The sequence below is a fragment of the Nelusetta ayraudi genome, unplaced genomic scaffold (assembly GCF_046127955.1).
Source record: "Nelusetta ayraudi isolate G7.1 ecotype Tasmania unplaced genomic scaffold, CSIRO-AGI_Nayr_v1 ptg000052l, whole genome shotgun sequence".
Taxonomy (NCBI): Eukaryota; Metazoa; Chordata; class Actinopteri; order Tetraodontiformes; family Monacanthidae; genus Nelusetta; species Nelusetta ayraudi.
Genome location: NW_027466102.1, coordinates 3,893,071 through 3,911,598, shown reverse-complemented (window position 1 = coordinate 3,911,598; position 18,528 = coordinate 3,893,071).

Sequence of the window (18,528 nt, the reverse complement as noted above, 5' to 3'; positions counted from 1 at the left end):
CAGACATTTGCTGATTTGCTTAATTTTTAGGTTTAGGTCAGTGTACGTCCACAAGACTCATACCTGAATGGTGAATAAATAACCATTTAAGAAGAAGAATGTAAATCTCTTTGTTTACTCCAAATCTACGGTTCTAAGGGTAGGTAACCAAATGACTTTTGGTGTACTGCGATCATACACTTTTATTCATCTGTTTATGAGCAGTAAATTCAGTTTTTACCAATATAAAAATCTTTAATCAAGTCAAATTTTACACACTGGACCTATAAGAATGAAGTTCCTCCAATGATGCCTTTCCAAAGTCTTGCGCTCTCCCGCGAGGTCCCCGGCGCTCAGCTCTTCATCTGTCCACCTGCTAACTCTGGTCTCAACTTGCGATAACGGCCCAGTCGATTGTGCTGCACGACATCTCGGGGACCCGTTTGCCGTGCGAAGATGTCACACGCCTCAGCTGACTATGTAACGGCTGTGATAATTACATGTATTGAGGTCAGCATGCTTACCCCCCCCCCCCTCCTCCCTCCTCCTCAGTAGCACAGCCTTATAGAAACAGGAGCACATTTACATTGGACCCACTGTAGTGAAGAGTGTGAGCATGTGAAACAATAACCATAACCGTGTTGTGGTTGCGTTATAGCTGCCATCATGCTGATGTCAGCCTCGACCTTTCAGTGTTGTGCGGGTATCCCGGGGAAACCTCTTCCTGTGGCTTCACAATCGAGCCGGCGCTTATTTGATTTCGCCCCCTGTCTCATTTGATCGTCTCCAGCGCGTCAGCGCCTCACAAAGTCGGGCTTTGCACTGTAGAGGGTAAGCGCCGGACTTTTACACATTGCAGGGTATTGACGCGGTGCGTTCACAGTCTGGCTCTTTTGTTCTTTGTTTTTGCTCAAAGGTCCAGTGTGTGATATTTGGCTTGATTTACAATTTTTATACTGGTAAAAGCATAAATACATAAATAAAAGTGTCTAGTTGCAGTGTATATATATATATACATATATATATATATATATATATATATATATATATATATATATATATATATATATATATATATATATATATATACATACATATATATATGTATATATATATATATATATATATGTATATGTATATATATACATATATATATATACATATATTTATATGTATACATATACATATGTATATATATATATATATATATATATATATATATATATACATATATATATATATATACATATATATATATATATATATATATGTACATATATATATCGGGGTTGAGATGTGCAGCATGCAGACCACCGTAGTTCACTGTCAGGTTCGGGAGGGGGAGGAAGACTGAAGACGATGCAATCTAAAATGTAACCACTTGATGTCGCTGTTTCTTCTTCAAAATCTCCAAACACTATACACCTAACCTCTAACGGCTTCCCAGCATTTAAGATGCCACCGTACCGGCTGAAGTAAACCCCCAATGCAATCAAGACATGGAAGGTTTTCTGGTCACTTTGACTTGCACCTCATATACTATTATTTTGAAGGGGCTGCCCCTCTCGTCTCTTGCCTCACACACCTCATCTTTGTTCATTTTACCTCTCTGATTACCAGCATCTCGTTAACATTGCCCTCCTGTAATTGGGTCACTCTGCTGTCACTTCCAGTTGGCTGGACTTTGTTGTGTGCACTGGCTGCAGCTCCTGCTTCAAACGTTTCTGTTTCCTGAGCTGTCATACTCTCTGCCAGGGCTCCTTCTTTGGGATTTGTTTGTCTGTTAAACATTTTTGAATGTTTTCCCCCCTGCTGACCACAACACATTGTTTTTTGTCTTTCTCTCTCTCTTCTTCTTTTTCTAGGATCAGTGAAATTGAGGAAAACCTGTTCTTTCTGCTCTTGGTACTAAACTGACCAACAAAAAATAAATAAATATTAAAAAAAATAAAAAAATAAAAAGATTTGCTGGACAAGTGTGAGGCGTTGTGACCGGAGGCTGTGCATGACTCAAGAAGACAGTATCATCAGTGAGAGACCCAGTTAACAGTTTTGACGGCGCTGTTTAACTGAACACACTTCCTTTAACTTGTGAAAGCTCTCACTGGCCAACTCAGCCGGGAGGCAGTGTGTCACATCGCACTTGGCAAAATCTTGGTCATCATTTCTGTGCTGTGAGTCCGCTCGATCCATTTGTTGGGTCTCGGTAAATTTAAAGCTAAGGGTAAAGCTTGCTAGCTAGTTAGCATCCTCGCCTCTGCAGTGACATATTTGAACAAACACTTTGACGTGCATTCGATTTACGTGTGACGCACTGTTTACATTCTTCTGTACCAGACATTGTGGTATTATCGTGACATAATACAATTGAGGTCATTGGATGTCTTCCGTGGTGTGAACAGAACACTGTGAGAACACACCTGGGGAATCTGTTATGGACATGGGGGACTCGAGAAAGAGTTCAATAAAAACTGGTTGAGGTTGAGAAACTTATCACGAGGTTGTTCTGACGACACACGATAGACGTGTGTTCAGTATTTATGAAAAGCACCGGTAGAATTAGCCAGGTTAGCTCTCGGGAAGTGCAAAACAGCGATGCGTAACTTTGGGATATAGTGCTACACTGTTGAGATTAGTGCCACACACAGTAAGACTACTGCAATGAAATATACACACAGAACTATGCAATTCGGAATATTTTTTTAAAAAAAATATATATATGCTTCCAAAAAATCTTTCTTCTTGAATCGGCCTCCAAATAAACACTTGGACTGTCAAGGAAATGAATCAGAAGGAAGGATATGAATCAACAAGAATTTACATTGCGGTGCTCTGGCAGGTTTGCAGGGGTTAACCCGGCACACTGGATGAGACCAAGTTAAGGGCTTCTGTAATATTTATTTTTATTTTTTTTTGAAAAGCAGTCGTTGCCTGTTTCTGCAGAGGGGGGATGAATTGATCTTGACGGCGCTCGCTTTAAATGATCAAGATGGGCCTTCTGCTGCTCCCGTGCAGGCTATTAATTCACTGTCACATCCTATCAGCTCGCCGAGTAAAAACATTAACTGGTAGTGTGCTCCAATAAAACATTAATTTATTTCCTCGGCGCTTTCAGACTTGGGCTATCTATTCCCGCGTGGAGGGCAATCGACTCGCTCCCTGTCACTGTCGTCCCTGATGCACGTCTCGCACGGATTCCCTTTGCCGTCACTGGCCGCAGGTTGGCCGCGCTCACATGGTTTCAACCGGAGACTATGTGGGGCTATGTGCCCCCCCTGCTCTTGGAGCCAAAGGTGCCCTGCTGTGTACTGCTGGCAGTGGGGGAGGCAGAAATGTTACGCATTAGCTTCTGGCTGGGGACCCCCTTGGCAAACCAAGAGACAATGCTACAAAATATGTAAACAATCAACTTTTATTTTTTTTATTTACTATTCAATCATTTGTTTAGAATAAGAACACCATCAACTAACATGTTGATAATCATGGCCATCTTTCTGTATGGCCGTAAAGCCATACTTAATGTATGCTGCCTTTTCTCATATAGTCTAGCTGGCAAATTCTTTGTTTGTTTGCTTTTTTGCAGCAGTGACTTGCACATCTGGGCTGTTTGTCTGTCCCATAGGAATCTTTATCACAAGCTTGAGGAGAAAACCACCTTGATAAATGGAGCGAACCGTCATGTCACACACTCAATGCCATGAACAATGTTTTTGACCGGCAGCCAACAACAATAATAATAATAATAATAATAATAATAATAATAATAATAATAATAATAATAATAATAATTTTTATTTTTATCTTCTCTCTGATTTTTTGCGACCCCGCTAGCGCCCCCTGGCAGCCCCCCACTTTGAAAACCGCTGAATTAGAGAACAGGAAATCTTCACAGATGTGAAATGTTAATAATCAACCTATATCAGCTTGTTCCTACTGTCCCAGGTCCCGGTTTAGGGTCACATCAAAGCTCTTCTTTGACATCAATCAACCAAGATATGACTTGTAGTGTGGGAGTGTAAAGGCCTTTTGTCAATCCACACTATGGGTTTGGGGAAGTGTGTGTGTGTATGGGGGGTCGGGGGGGGGGGGGGGGCGTAGATGTGCAACTAGCCAGAGAGTAGAGTGCATTCCCAATTATCTCCGCCCCTGCACTTGTAGCGCACACCTGCTCCATCACCTTCACCTCGGGGCAGCGGTGAGCTGACAGCCTCTCCCGTTCAGGCGACGTTTCCTAAATTGCCCCCACCCACCCGCAACCCCTCTTTTATCCTCCCCTTGAGATTGAAAAGAGATTATTAAGCACATATATCATAGGAGAGGCTGCAGCCCGTCTGAGAAGCGGAGCGCCAAATGGTTTTGCGAGCGGGGAAGACAGGAAGGCTAAAGAAAGCGGAGAAAAAAGGCGAAATTGAGAGATTACGTTTCTTGGTGGCCCTCGGCGGTGGGGTGGCAGATATGGTGGGAGAGGTTGGGGGCGGGGGCGGGAGGGGTGGGGCGGGGCGGGCAGCCTGAGCGCGTCGCCCGAGTTTGCCGGGGAACGCATGCGCGAGGGGAGTGGGCCCGTCATGGCTGGAACCCTGCACGTCGGCCGCAGCGCTAATGACGCCCCTGGAGAGCGCAGCAGTCTGGCTCCTGTACGACACCATGCATGATTCAGTACATTACCCCCTCTTACACCAGTCACAGACTGGAAAAGGGGGACAAGAACAGCATTAGGCGGAGCTCTCCCCCCTCATATTAATCACGACAACGTAAATAATAGAGGATGTTATGGTTAAAAAGAAGGCAGCTTAGACAACAGGACGTGAGAGCACAGGATGAAATACCCCCCCCCCCCCCAAAAATAAAATAAAGTTCCGCTTTGTGGTTTCTCCTGTTGCTTATCCAAAAGTCTGCTTGTTTTAAATTCACGTAAAAAAATTTCGATTTCGGCTCCACTGGAGTTTTTTTTTTTTTTTTTCAGATTGGCGCTGGTGTGCAGAATTTTTAATTCTCTTTATTTCTTTCTTTATTTTTTTTTAGCACAAATCTTCCTCTCACTCGCCACATCCCGATGGCTCGCGCTCCTGCCATGCGCGGAGCGGCCGAGGTGTCGGCTGTGCGGTTATGTAACCCCGCTGAATATTGATGAGCACGAGAGCGATGGGCACGTATACCCATATGAGAGCGGAGCGAGACGATTTGAGGCAACGTCAGGACTGGTTGTCTTGAAGTTCACATCCTGACTGGAGACCGTAGATTCGGGCGGCATTTCCTAAAGTGTGCAGGGCAAAGGAGGAAATGTAGAAAGGACAGCACTGCCGTAAAGGCCTCAGTGTGGGTCATACGGAATGTCTGTGAAGTGTCCACATCGGAACAGAAATAATGACACAGATTTTGCAAAAGCAAATCGTGGAAAAAAAAATAAGGAGTGAAAAAAGAAAAAACCCTGACACTTTGGACAAGTGGAGAATTACCACAGAAGAAGCAGATATACCAGGGATAGTCCGTTTCCGTTTGCAAACCCATCATAAATAAAACAAGAGGTCACTGTATCACAAGGTCATATTTGCATGTCATGTGCGGAAATGCTCGCACTTAATCAGCAGCCGGGAGAAATAAATTGCTGCGTGCTGATTGTTCTCGTGTTGGAAAAAGAAGTGAAGAAACACTTCAGTGCGTTAACACTGGTAAGATGTGACTTTTTTATTGATGAATTAAGGATTAAGGAGGAGAAATGAAGTAGTGGGTTTGGTGAGTTCTATTGATGCGGATGTGATTTGAGAATTTAAAGCAGTCAAAAAATATATCCTTTCCATCCTTTTCCATTATAAAAAAAAAAAAAACAGGTGTTGTTATTATTATTATTATTATGACTGCACATTTTTTTAATCAAGATCTCAAGCTAAAAAAATATCTTTTAGCCGTTGCCATTTTGTTAATGAGAGCCATCGATGAGATTTCCATGACTCAACAGTGCCGGGTCCACGAGCCTGCGCTTTTGTCTGCCATGCGCTCAGTTGGATCGATGCTCTTCTCCGACCAGTGACCTGGAAAACAAAAACTGGAAAAAAAAAAAAAAAAAAAAAAGCTTTGCCCGCAAAAACCAGTCAATAGACAGTCAAATTAGCGCTGCTGCCCCTTTAGTGCAGCTCTTCCCAACTTGCAAGCACAATCGCTGTGAACTCGAGCTGAAGCGCGTCACGTTGTTTTTTGACCGTCTCACCGTAAAATGAGGACGTCTGTGAGCGCTTCAAAATCGTGCCCGCATGAAATTTTTAAGATGGGCGTCCTTGTCTGACATATTAGTTGGGGATGGGGGAGGACGGGGGGGAGGACGGTTGTCCTGGCACCAAATGGGAGCCATCTGCTCTGCCTAGAGTGAAATGTATTGGACCTCTTCTAGGTCACTCTTGCACAACACCGACACAGGAATGGGGTAGAACTTTTTAACTTAGGAACGGTTAAATGGACCGTAAATCATCGTCGTCTGGCTCGTTCGCCACAGTTAACCAAGCAAAGGGACACATCCGCACTTTGCCATGGACACAGCAGGCTGCAGAGGCAGACAGAAGGCTCGGCTGCCCTCGCCCAAGTTCTGGGCATTCCCGGGACTCCCCGGTCCAGAGTTTGCTAGCGTTCAGGAATGGCTGGAAGACCTGAGAGAGCCCACGTCCTGGCAGTCGCCCCCCAGCCGTGCATCCAGCACCAGTGTCCCCAGCAGTAGCAGCAGCAGTAACAGCGAGCGCACGGGCAGCCCGTGCAGCTGGAGCTCGGGAGCAACCAGCTTCCAAGAGCTGAGACCTGAGAAGAAGTCGAGGTGTCCTCGCAGTGGGCCTTGCCCGCGGGTTAGGCCGAGCGGAGGCGCCGCTCACAGGCGGGAGGAGCAGGATGGGCTGAGTGAGGGGAGGAGCCCCGTGCAGGACGGAGCTGCCCAGGCGCAGCAGCAGCAGCAGCAGCAGCAGCAGCAGCAGCAGCAGCAGCAGCTGGACGAGAAGGTCCAGGCCAAGCGGAGCTTCTCCAAGTTCCTGGATGAGGTGACGTCCAATGTGTTTGACTCCAACAGACTGCAGGCGCTCGGGAGACCGGCCTCGCCGTCCACGACGACTGGGGAGGAGGGGGACTGGGAGGTGACCCGGCAGAGACCGAGGCCGCTGTGCTCAATGGCCCAGAAGCAGGGTTCCGCGCCCGGGCAGGAGACCACCACCACAAGCACCACCAGCACCAGAGAGGAGCAGCCGCGGGGAACCTACCTGGAGACAGACATCGACGCCGTCGTGGGGGATGACAGGCGGCGCGACCAGGAGAGGAAAGCGGGGACATTGCCGCCTCAGCGGGAGGCGGTAGACAGCGAGCTAGTCATTCCGCCTCCACCGCAGTTCTGCCAAGGGTTCGAGATGAGGACTCTCTTCCCGGAGTTCCACTGCCGCCTTCCCAGACACCCCTACAGATCCGTTTCCCTGCCCAGGGGCATCAACATGGTGAGTTGACGGTGCGGTCGGTGGCAGGCGGTCAGAGCGGCTCCCAGCAACATGTGTTGTTGACTGGAGCAGGGCTCAGCTCCACATGGGACGCAAGGGGAGACCGAAGAGATCTTGGGATCCACGGGCTCGATATTTAACCCTTCTCAGGGTGAGGAAGCATATCTGGTCATTTTTCCAGAGGCAAATTATTACGCACAAGAGTACAATGGCAAATGTTACATGGACTGTTTTCTTTCTCCTGGTTTCATGAGGAGGTTTGAGTGGCTTTGTTTCTTGGTCCCATGCAATGATTTTTCTGAAGTTGTTTATATACTGTATATTATGACTAATGAGAAGTTTGTCATTACTCATGTGTGAATGTCTAAAAGGAAATTAAAATAGAGATATGTTTATGTGTGTGTGTGTGTGTGTGTGTGTGTGTGTGTGTGTGTGTGTACAGTGGGTTAGGATATGTAGATGTGTATATGTATATGTATATATACATATATACATATATATAAACACATGTATACACATGTATGTATACACACGCACACACACACACACACATATATCCTTGAGAGCAGGAGAAGTTGGGTATAGAAAATAGATTCTCTTATTTATTTATTTTTTACATACATTTTAAAAAAGCATCAGGGAGGAATTGTGACTCAGATTAAGCCAAAAACTGAACAATTTTTGAAAGGTACTTTTGAAAAACGATCTTATCGTATCACCTATTGATACTGTTGAGCTTTAAACTATCTAATTATTTTTGGTCAGTGCCCTCGAAACAGTTAAAAGCCCAATTCTGATTTCTTGAAAAAGTCAAGGGTCAAAGAAGAGCCACTAATAAGCAGCACCCCCGCCCCTCAATTACATTTGATTACCATATACAACCTAAAGAAACAAAGGTTTGCCATCAATTTGCTCCTTTATTTCTGTGAACTGACCTGTTTTGCCAAATAGTTCAATTGAGAAAAGAAAAGTTCATCCTAAGGCCTGTCAGCAACAACATAATAAGTGTACAGAGCCCTCCAGTAAACCAGACTTTCAATGCGTGCTCTCATCAACAGGCTGCCCACTGGCAGCTCCCACTGCACGCGGCCTGCAGTTTATTAACTTGGCCCACTCACCAGCGGTTGTTGTGTGACAGCCACGGTTGTTTGGCGATGCACAACTTTGCTGAAACAGCCGTGGATTCCAAAGAAAACTGTTAAACAACTGATGTTCTTCTTCAGTAAAAGCCACCAGTGTTTTCCTCATCAGAGATAAGACGTCACACTTCTCTGAACACACTTTCATGGCAGTTACAGAATGCAAAGTGAAGGGCCACCTATATATAAATATATATGTATAAATATATAGCAAATGGTTGCATATGTATATACATTTATACATATATATATATATATATATACATATATGTATGATATATATATATATATATATATATATATATATATATATATATATGTGTATATATGTACACATATACATATATGTATTAGGGCTGTGAGCATTAACGCATTAATTTAATACACGCATTAATCGTGTATTAAATGAATCATGTATTTAATTAATCGCATTAAGCGATTAATTAAATACAATCCATAACGTGTCAATTTTTTTTAATCACAGAATGAAGCCCTTTTCTTTTCGGCGCCATTGTTAACCAATGGTGTCAGTCAAACCAGGCGTGAAGTAGCGAGCGTCAAACTGGACAGGAAGTCACTCAGAGAAACACGAGAAAATCCGTGAAGTCTTCAAAATAAATGCAATTTTCAAAATAAAAATACCGCGATTGACAAATGCGATCACATTTGTGTACGTTATATTTGTCAGTATCTAAACAGATTGCGAGAGGGATGAAAACAAGCAAACACGCACACACACAAAAGAGAGCAACAGAGTGGGCTGGCTACGGGGCGGGGCTGGGGTTTTGGGTGTCTAAACACACAAACAAACAGGGAAAGAGCCAGAGAGAGGCAGCGAGGAGTTGTCAAGTCAAGATGGACGATATGAAATTGATCTTGATGAAAAAAAATCGCTCTGAATGGGAGTAAACAACAGCTGAGCTGAAGCGCTCGTCGACCATCGCGGAGAAATCTGCGTCTAGTGTAAACAGGAGGGCTGCGGCTTCGTCGCCATTCCGCATCCGGTGTGAACCCAGCGCAAGCGTTTCTGTCCCTTTTACTAAGCTGTTATTGGCCCCTCTGGCCGATTTCTGGTAAGAAACACTTTACATTATGGGGTTAAAACGGCCTTGGAATCCAGAATAACAGAATGATACACATGCAATACAAAACGGCAATTAATCGCAGTTAACTATGAAGGTTCTGCGATTAATCGCATAACCTACACATATATGTATATATGTATATATATGTATACATATATATGTATATATAGACACACACACACACACACACACACCTGAAATGTACTCTACAGGGCTCCTAAGGTGCCGCTGATGTCATCTGATCATACAGGAGAAGAACGCGTTGCCTTAATTTATTGTCTGATTAGAATTCAGCCTTTACCGTCACCTTAGCAACTGCTTGGAAAGAGGTGGGTGGTGGTGAGGGGGCTGCTAGGCGGGCAGCGAGAGCCTGTTGGCGTTCAGTCCCGGCACCGTGTGTGTGTGTGTGTATGTGTGTGTGTGTGTGTGTGTGTGTTTGCGCGTGTGTGTGCGTGTGTTGTTTGTGTCGCAAAAGTTTCATCTGCTCGCACAAATCCTTGTACTCATATGAGGGTAAAAAAAAAGAAAGAACGATAGCAGACACATTTGTAACTCAACCTTAGGGAGGACTTACCCTGAATTTTGTCTTTTTTTTTTCTTTTTTTTTTAAATACCGTTATTTTTTTTTTAGTGCAGTGCCAATCCAGATTCAAACCTAAAAATAAACTAAATTCCTAAATTCATACCTAAGATGTGTCTGAGGCCCAATTTCAAGAGCCTCCCCGATAAGGTCGGTTGGTCCTCACCTGCCGTATTTACAAGAACACACACACACACGCACACACATACAAACACACACACACACACACACTAAACCTTCCTCGCAGGCACGCAGCTCTGGAGATGCAAACAGTGCGGCTTGGCCCTGCGGCTGAAATCTGTCTCGTGTTTTCCTCGTCGGCACAGTGAACGTTCCTCCCTCGCAAGAGCCGACTTTGCACTCCGTGTCGATGCGACACAATAGCATCGGCCAGCCGGCAAAGACCCAGTATCTGCGAATGCCGGGATCCGGAACATGAGGGCGGTGGTGGTGGGGACGGGGACGGGGGGGGGGGGTATTCTCAAGACGATGCATAATTCACGGCCCCTCATGCCGGAACGGAAAGGAAAGAGGGAAAAAAAAAAAAAAAAAAGACTGTGAGGAAAGAGGCTGCAGACGTGTGGAAAACGTCTTCCGTGTTAACAGCCTGGCACCTGAAAATGGGAAGATTCAACAGTTTGAACCACCTGTCCCCCCCCCCCTCCTTCCATCCGCCTCCCACGCCTCACCCCTCCCCTCCCCTCCTTCCCATCTCCAGGGCGTCGATGGGAAATATCGACAGCTGCAGCCTGGTTGCGACGGAGCCCCCCCCCCCACACCTTTCCTTCCTGTCCCCTCCCACCTCCCCCACCTTCACCTCAGTCAGGTGGGAGGGGGTGGGACCCCTGCCGGGGGAGTGAGTGTGGTGGGCTGGGGGTGGGGGGCATAAACAAAAACAGAGAGAGAGAGAGAGAGAGAGAGAGAGAGAGAGAGAGAGAGAGAGAGTGTGTGTGTGTGTGTGTGTGTGTGTGTGTGTGTGTGTGAATATGGATATGCATATATACGCAAGTTTTGCCGGGTTGCCCCCCTCCCCCTGCTGACACGCTGTCCTTCCTTCCTTCCCCCCCCACCCTCCCACTCCAGGTGCCCGGTGAGGTGATGAACGGCATCGACACCATCAGGTAAAAGCGTCTCACCCCCCCACCCCCACTTCCATCACCCTCCCTCTCCCTCTCCTCCTCCCTCCCTCCCTCCCTCCATCTCTCTCTCTCTCTCTCTCTCTCTCTTCTTTCAACTATCCTCCAGCCGCTCCATCATCACACCCCCGCGCTCTCTCTTCTTCCCTCGCCGTCGCCGCCGTCCTCCTTTAAGCTCCTTCTTCTCTCCCACTTGTTCTTCTTCTTCTTCTTCCTCTTCTTCCTCCTCCTCCTCCTCCTCCTTCCTCTCGCGGCTTCCCGCTCGGTCGCCGCTGCCGTCAGAGTGGCGCGGCGCCGCTGGGAGGCTGCAGCGGTTCGGTCGGAGCAGGTTGCTGCTGCTGCTGCTGCTGCTGCTGCTGCGGGGGTTCCGCTCGGCTCAGCGAGGGAGAGCCGGGGTGAGCCTGGAAGCACTTCAGGGAGGAGGGGGTTCCTCCATCCCACTCCCGGAGAGGATCGACCTGCAGGATCCTTAAAAACACATCTTTTTTCCCCCCTCTTTTTTTTTATATATATTTTTTATTTTATTTTAAATTCTTCGATATCCAGGATGAAGCTGTGCGCGAGTGGAAGGTACTGCCTGCAACAACTCATCTTTTGGCTCGTGCGGTTTGCAGAAGCCCGCTTGGCTGTTGTGTCGTTGCGCGTATACGCGGACGTGCGCGCGTTTGTGTGTTCATCTGTATGTGATGCAGCTGCTCCGTGAGTGTCAGTTTCGTGCTCTCTCTCTCTCTCTCTCTCTCTCTCTCTCTCTCTCTCTCTCTCTCTCTCTCTCTCTCTCTCTCTGCTGATGTATTGCCGTTAGAAGCGAGCTCTCTGTCATGGTGTCAAAGATGGGGCAACAAAAACAGGAGGTGGTGTTCCGTTGCAGTGTGGGGTGGTGTGCGAGGAGGGGGATGTGTGGTCATGATGTGGATGCAAGTCATCCCTCTTACAAGCGGCACTGAAAGATTTCCCCCCTCCCCCCCACCCCCCCCACACCCCCCGCTGGGAGTGATCTTTATTTCTAACAGGTCCTCGGTGCGTTCGGGCATCAGAGACCAGACGTCCCACTAATTGACCCGCGTTTTGCATCATTTCTGAGAGTCACCTGTCGGAATGCGCCTGATGAACGACCCTACGCGGGTCTGAGCGGCAGCAGCAGCAGCAGCGGCAGCAGCAGCGGCGGCGGCGGCAGAACTAAAACCGCTTCGAGCACGAGGCAATCGTCAAAGAATGTGATGCCTCGACTAATGAGCTCGCCGCGGAATTACAAGCGCCCCCCCCCCCCATCCCTTCCCTTCCCTTCCCCTCCCCTTCCCTTCCCTCGCCTCCACACTTTTCTGATTAAACTTGCATTACACGGGAAATTAGAGCGACGAGGAAAACTGCGGCGAGGTGCGTGACCGCGGAAGAAGAAGAAAAAAACAGAAAAAAAACAAAACATGGGGCGAAGATCTTGTTGTCAGCTTCCTCTTCCTCTCCATCCGTCCTCCGGCAGCAACACCGTCACTAATCAGCTGTTATTAATCCACCACGACCTGGGAGGGTGGTGGTGGTGGTGGTGGGTGGGGATCCTCAGCTTTCCCCTTTGCGTTTCGATTATCTTATGGCACCGTCAGTATTGTTATTATTCTGATATTGGGCAGATTAGGCTTGGAAAAGCCGCTTAGGCAGCCAACAAGGGGGGTAATTAATCCGGCGGCGGAAGACGAGCGCTTGTCTTCACCTCTTTGGCGCCTGGCTCTAATTTAATTATAGTGATAAGTGGGTAGGGGTGGTGCTGGGGGGTGGTGCCCCCTCCCCTTCCCTCTCCGGGAAACGGGAAGCGGTGTCACCGCGTGGCCCTGTGAGGGAAAAGTTGAGCAGGAGGCCCCAGTCACCAAACCCCTCCCTCCATCCCTCCATGGCGCCCTCCAGGACAAGTGATGAAACGTTCCGCAATCTCTTCTGCCTTGCTTCCTTCCTTCCTTCCTTCCTTCCTTCCTTGCTTCCTTGCTTCCTTACTCGCTGTCGCCCCTCTCTCTGCCTTTATCTTTTTCTCTGTCTGTCTTGGTCAGGCTCGCGCCAACACAGCCCTCCAGCAGAGACCGAGCTGTGAATTTTTTACATGGAGGCCACACGCGCACGCACACACGCACGCACGCACACACGCACGCACGCACCATAAAGACAATTCAAATCTTGTCGGACTTGCCACAGCGTTAATGAGTTACAAAAAGTGGGAGGGAAGCAGACGTCTTTTGTGAGGGATTAATTTCAGTTCTTCTTTTGTTTTGAAAATTGGATTGACACCGCTTGATGAGAGAGTGACTGCCACCCACTGGATGATTGACAGAGCCGGCAATCAGTGCAGCTCTCCGGCGGAATGGCCCATAAAAATGGAAGCCAGGGACGTATTGAAAGGAAAACACACAGACAAAAAAAGCTTTGACTTGACACCTGTGGATGGCTGCTTTAGATTTCACAACAACAAAAAAAAAAAGCGTGCTGGGACTTCATGTCAGTCTACAGTTTGTCTTGTATCACTGCTCCATTTTAAATTCCGCAGCTCATACTGAAATAGGGGATCGCCCGTTCATATTCGACGGGGGGGGGTTTTTCCGCTGGGAAAGTTCATCGTCTGCGTCTCGGAAGCAGCGGTTCGTAGCTTTTGTACAGTGGCAGTGCTCGCGAATGAGCGATCGTTGGCGTTCTTCTACGAGAGTTCCGATGACGCCGCGCAGAGACGCACTTACGTCACCTCAGAGGCTGTTTGCTTAAACGCAGTGAGCTGAAACCTTCTGAGGAGGGCCGAGACATTTGAATGAAGCCGTTCTGACGCTTGCTGATCGTGTACGTGAGGACATGTATGTATGTATGTATGTATGTATGTATGTATGTATGTATGTATGTATGTATGTATGTATGCATGTATATATACACACACATACATACATAAGTAGAAACATGTATGTGTGTATATGTATGTGTATATACACATAAACATATGTATGTACATATATCCACACATATATGTATTAATACGCATATGCATATATATACGCATATATATATATATGTATATATATACGCATATATATATATATATGCATATGCATATATATATATATGCATATGCATATATATATATGCATATGCGTTTTAATACATATATGTGTGTATATATGTACATGCATACATACATACATACATACATATATGTATATACATATACAGTATGTACATATACAGTATATACATATATATATATGCGTATTAATACATACAGTATGTGTGTGTATATATATACATACATACATATGTATATACATGTAAACATATGTCCTATCCTAGGGATCCACTCATTTTAAGCTTCAGCAGTGCAGATGGCAGGTTTTGCACGCAGGCTGTAAAAGAATGTACAAGGCCTGGCTATCTCATTTTTTCCCCCTCCTGCACTTAATTAAATCCACCCACTGCTGTCTGTTTTGTGCTGTTTGCAGTATGTATGCTAGGCTATGGGGCCTCATTTCCAGCGTTGATGCAGCTTTGTGTCGTCTGATTCACCGTTAAAACAGAGTTTTATTTGTCAATACGTGTGCGTCATTGACTCGGCTGTTCAAACGTTGTTGTTGTTGGGGGTTTTTTTTTTTAACATCCTATAGATTTTTTTAGTCCCATAGTTTGTTATAGTTTTTAGACAGTCCGTGCATTTGTGGTGCACTGTGCTAAGAACGGCTCTTTAGGGAATTGAAAGCGAGTGTTGCAAGGGCAAGCTAAGCGCGCTCTTTGCAGAGCTCTGCAGAAGTTCCTAAGTTCAGATTTCTGCGATGCAGCAACACCAGATTGCGAAGATCCGAAAATGGCTCTAGAGTGATTTCTTTTGCTATTAACCAAATAGAATTATCGTCGAGCACAACGACCATTAGGCACCTGAGCCGCTACATCACTGATGTGATTTGATTTTTTTTTCTGAATCACTTCAGCGTAAGTGCTCGTAAAATGGATGAGAGGAGGCAGCAGACATTCAGACATGTGAGAGTTCCGGTCTGAAGAGGTGCGAGGTTCTAAAGCGCAGAGGTGGACGCCGTTGGTCTGGCAGCAACAGCTGGATGGTTCCAAGGCAGGTTCTGGCCCTTTACTTGCGAGGAGGAGCCAGAAATGTTGATCTCTGAACGCTTTCACTGCATTCAAAAACGCTGCATCACTGCTAAGTGGATGTCGTTTTTTTTCTTGGCAATTTGACTTTTTCCCTGAATATTTTAAACCTCCTGAAAAAAGAGTGGCCGAGGCTAATTTAATCATACCTAATGATGCCGTATCACCGTAAAGTGGCGATACTCTATAAAAGACGGACCTGCTTTTATGTCCCTTTTTAAGCTTAAAAGCTAAAAGGATCAAGTAAAGTGTCAGAGTCAGCAAGTTGGCGGTGCGATATTTTGTTGATGAAATAAACTTCTTTGAACAAAAAGAAAAAAAAAAAAAAAAAAAAAAGCTCCCAAATGCTTTGGGTGCAATAAGTGAACTGTAGAAAAAGAGCTAAGAAGCCCTTTTAAAAAGGGGTGAAATGTATATTATATGTCATATACATGTAGGCCTGTAAGACCGGATTCTCAGATCTGTGACTTCTCCGCTCTCTTGAGTGGATGATCTGTCACATTTACACAAGAACTGTAAAACAGTGCTGAGCAAAATTCTTCTCAAAGCCAGTCTGGAACGATGCAAAAACATGTTTTCTTGCTAATTCACTTGGCTTCGATGGTAGCAAACAAAGTAATCTCTCCAGCATCAGCAGGGCTCGCATTTGCGTTTGCTTCTTTGTCTTCTCTGCTTTTCTTGGAGGCATGGTCGCAGCTGCATTCAACCGACATAAAAGAAGAAGGCTGACTGACCTCGCTACATCAAGATAGCCTGAAAACTTCTCCCGCCGGAGCTTGGCAACATGGATGTCAGACTTAAAATCCGGCCAATCAAGTGGAAATCAGAGCAAAAAAAAAAAAAAAAAAGCAGGAAGAATGTGTCGAGTTATGTAGTTTTGTCCTCCTAAAATAGTCCAAACTTCCAGTTTCTAACATTTTCTTCTTCTTTCTCAAGTCTTTTATTTTGTAAAACCTCCATTCACACGATCCCCCCTCACTTGAGGCTTTTCAGGCCGCCCTCTTGAGAGTTAGAGATGGACCGGCAAGTACATCTGAGCCATCTGCGATATGTGTATGGGCTCGTGATGCGAATACTTATGGACGCCCACACAAACACGCACGCGCGTGCGCACGTACACACACACACACACACACACAGGAAGCCGGAGCAGCAAACCGGAGGCTAGCAGGTTTGCAGAGGTGGCTCCTTTGTTGTCTGTAATCACTACCTGTCCGTCCGCGCTCCCCTTGTAAACAATATGTTGTGATGGTGGATGTTAGACGCCGTGTGTGTGCGCGCGCGCACGCTCGCTGGTTGTTTGTGTGTCTTGTTCTATTTTTAATGAGCCGAACCCCCTTTTGAAAGCTGCTTGAGCTCCTCCGTCCCTCTGCTTCCTCGCCTCCGACTGAAAACACAGCGGGCGCGGGGCCTTGTTTTGCCTCCTTCCTGAGTTTTTTTTTTTTTTTTTTTTTTTTTTTTTTTTTTAAGGGCAAAGTACAATTTGGGCAAAGAGGCGCACATTTGTGAATACAGCCCTAAATTGCTTTTAGGATAAAAAAAAATAAATAAATAAAGGCCGGGGAAAAAAAAAGTACTTTGGAAATCTAAAAATGAGACATGAGTGGCTTTTCTTTGCCTCTATTTCACAGGCAGTGAAGACGGAGTGCGTTTGAATAATTAAAACATTACAGTGTGTTCAGTCTGCGACAGATCAGTTGGGTTTTTTTGGGTTTTAGAGGGAAGGTTCTTCACCAGACCTTCTCCAAACTTCTTCCGTCCCCTCCGGCCCCTTCTGAGAGCCACGCTCCGTGCTAGCGTCTTTGTCGTTTTGCGTGCAGCCTCATATTTGCGATTCCTGTGTATATGTGTGTGTATTTGTGTGTATTTGTGTGTGTGTGTGTGTGTGTGTGTGTGTGTGTGTGCTTTGCTGCTTTTATCTCACTCTTTGCAAAAAAAAAAAAAAAAAAAAAAGTCTTTGCCTTGCTCCGAGGCATCGAACTTGTACCAACACTCCCCAGGATTTAGTTTCATCTCCCTGTCAGCCGAAGCCCCTCTTGCGACGATTCCACCCGAGACGTCCTGGTGTTCGGTGTTTGTGTGCGGTTGTTAAAGCTCGACTGGGTCCATTTTGTGCATATTTGTTTGTTTTCACTTCATTTACTCTTCTTACTCTATACTCTTCTTTTGGAAAACGCCCCCCACCCCCAAAAACCAGCGACCTCTTGGGATCGCGCTGTGATTAAACCTCTTGGAAAACCCTTCGGCTGGGTCCTTATTGCCCCAAGCTGGGTTTGCAACTCCTCAGCGAGCGCCGCAGGTTGGCCTCGTTAATCTGAAGGCATCCGGGATGCGGAACGAGCGTCTCAGCCGCCCTCTGTCTCTGCTGCTGCTGCTGCTGCTGCTGCTGCTGCTGCTGCATGAGTCAGCCGCTCAGGTTCCCAGCGCTCTGACGCGGAGGTCTGTGCCGTCGATGAGGGCTTTTCCTGAGAGGTTGACGCGATGGGAAAGGCGGAGGGGTAGACGACAATAAAAAAAACAAAAAACAACTGAAAACAAAGAGATTTCTATGTGGAGAAAATCTATTAAGCGCAGCCGCTCCTGAAAAAAAAAAAAAAAAAAAAAAAAAATCCCCTTCCTCCTCCTGCTCTTCCTCCCACCCCTCCTCCTCTTCCTCCTCCCTCCTCCTTTTCATTGCGCCGAGTTCCTGCCGAATGTCAGCATGACATGAGTGGGCGGCAGGCAGCGCCATCTGAACGAGCGCCGTCTAGTTCTCGCTTCTTCTTTTTTCTTCCCTTTGCTGCAGTGTGTGAGGACCGGCTAAAGGGAGACGAGGCAAGGAATGAAATTTACCGGAAAAAAAAAACAAACAACGAAGGAGCCGGCGAGGGCCTCGCACCTTTTGCCCCTCTTCTCTTTTGACCCCCCCCGCAAAAGGCGAGGGGGGGGGGGTTTACTTTATCTTTGGGGTGTTTGGGGGAGAGGGGAGTGGGTGTGGTCAGAAAGGGGGGCAAGGAGGACGCTGCAGCAAACCAGAAGCAAAAAAAGAAAAAA